The sequence below is a fragment of the Mus musculus genome, chromosome 11, assembly GCF_000001635.26.
Source record: "Mus musculus strain C57BL/6J chromosome 11, GRCm38.p6 C57BL/6J".
NCBI lineage: Eukaryota > Metazoa > Chordata > Mammalia > Rodentia > Muridae > Mus > Mus musculus.
The window spans coordinates 16,642,526-16,644,850 of NC_000077.6; the positions used below are offsets into that span (position 1 = coordinate 16,642,526).

The window sequence follows — 2,325 nt, forward strand, 5'->3', positions numbered from 1 at the left end:
GGCTAGGTCTCTTCTAAGGAGACTTTGCTAGGCAATGTAACTAGTCCAGTTCCTCTCAGAGCAGTTCTACCCACTTCAACTCACAGCGTGCCATTTGAACCAGAAGAGCAAACTGGAGCAAAAGTGAGCAGAGATGTAAACTCTAGCACATTCTTATTGCTGCATTGTCTGAAGTTCAGCACATCTACAACAGGGCTATCTGGGAAACAGGGTAGTAGTGGCAATGAGAAAATAGAATAGTCATTGCACAATTAATAGTAAAGTAAAAATGTTTCAAAATCTACAATAAACTTGTATCCAATAGGTCAGTAACATGCTGAACTTTTGTTCTAGGGTCCGGCTGTGTAATAGACTTGCTTGGTCAGCTGGCTCATGAGTAGGGCTCATTTCCTGCCTGTTGAAGGGTAATTATGCTATACAGAGCTATGATGGTTTCTGAGTGGTAAAATTCACACAAGTTCTTGATTATTTGTATCAGGATGATTCCTTGTACAAACTTTGATATAGATAAAGATAAAGTGGTTTCTTGGTCGACAATCACAATTTCTTTCTCTAAAGTCAGTGGGTTTCTCATATAGCTATTACAATTGGCCCAGGTTTAATTTCATCCATCTCCATGACAGCAAAACACTTGGTGCTGGTAAACCTCTTTCTAGGCCTGCAATGTTTGAATTCAAAGAAGAGGGCCACACCTTTGGTTAACTTTTCAAAATGTTTCTGGAGCTCAATGTCCACATTAAAGTGAACATAAATGTCTTCTTTCCTTGAAGCCACAGGAGTACCTTGTACGGGAGTTAAATCTACGCCATTCAAATCTTCCACGCTGACTGTGATGTAGGGGGTCGATGCACTGCCCTGCATCTTTCAAACCAATTTTCTCAATCCTGATGGTGAGTAATGTCATCCCTGGTCCCGATGGCAACCGTGGCAATAAAGTACCAGGAACTCTAGCAGAGAAAGAATCAGGAGGTCCTGCTCCAGCTCCACCTCCTTCATCTTCTTCAAATTGCAAATTCTCTTCTTCACCAGGTGCTAAAATCACTCTTAATGGGATAGGCTGAACATCAAATGGGAATTCTTTATTATATGTAAGAATATTCTTCAGGATTGCTTCTAGCTTCTTCAGGTCCTCCAGTTTAAACTCTTCTTGGGACTGTGTGGACTGTAATGCTGCACTTTGCAATTCGAAATATGTTACAATTTTACCTATGGTTTTCTTTCTTTCGTTTGTGAATTCAGAATTATTGTGTTGAGCTTGGGCCTCCTTCTGTAAGTGTCTTGCTAATATCTGATACTCATCTATCACCTTCACCAGCTGGTCCCAAGAGTCAAAATTGGCTCCTCTCCTAAGACTGGTGCCCCAGCGCTACAGCAGACTCCAGGTTGCTTCCAACATGGCCTGTCCCCATGCCAGCCCACTCCCGCCCCTACCCCAGCAAGGCCAGGCTCTAGGAGCCATCCTCCCCAGTCTTGGCCCTGACATTAACAGGCTGATCAAGTGGAAGATCTATATGACAAGAACTCCAAGTCTCTGAAGAAAGAAATTGAAGAAGATCTCAGAAAATGGAAAGATCTCTCATGCTCATGGATTGGCAGGATTAATGTAGTAAAATGGCCATCTTGCCAAAAGCAATTTACAAATTCAATGTAATCCCCATCAAAATTCCAACTCAATTCTTCATAGAGTTAGAAAAAGCAATTCTCAAATTCATTTGTAATAACAAAAGACCCAGGATAGTGAAAACTATTCTCAACAGTAAAAGAACTTCTGGGGGAATCACCATCCCTGACCTCAAGCTGTATTACAGAGCAATAGTGATAAAAACTGCATGGTTCTGGTACAGAAACAGGGAGAAAGATCAATGGAATTGAATTAAAGACCCAGAAATGAAACCACACACATATGATCACTTTACATTTGACAAAGGGGCAAAAACCATCCAGTGGACAAAAGACACCATTTTCAACAAATGGTGCTGGTTCAACTGGAGGTCAGCATGTAGAAAAATACAAATCGATCCATTCTTATATCCTTGTACAAAGATCAAGTCCAAGCGGAATTTGTTGGTGACTTACAGTCTGTAGTCCAGCTCCCAACAATGGTCAGCAGCAGCTGTGAATGGAAGTCCAAGGATCTAGTAGTTGCTCAGTCCCACAAGGCAAGTAGGTGAAGAAGAGAGAGAGAGAGAGAGAGAGAGAGAGAGAGAGAGAGAGAGAGAGAGAGAGAGAGAGAGAGAGAGAGAGAGAGAGTAATTCTTCCTTCTTCCAATGTCCTTATGTAGGTCTCCAGCAGAAGGTGTAGCCCAGATTAAAGGAGTGTGTCAT

At 41.9% G+C, this 2,325-nt stretch overlaps 1 pseudogene; it reads right to left on the reverse strand.

The window, feature by feature from the left end:
• Positions 1-432: 432 nt before the first annotated feature.
• Gm12664 lies at positions 433-1,396 on the reverse strand (annotated as a pseudogene).
• Between the last annotated feature and the right edge of the window lie 929 nt (positions 1,397-2,325).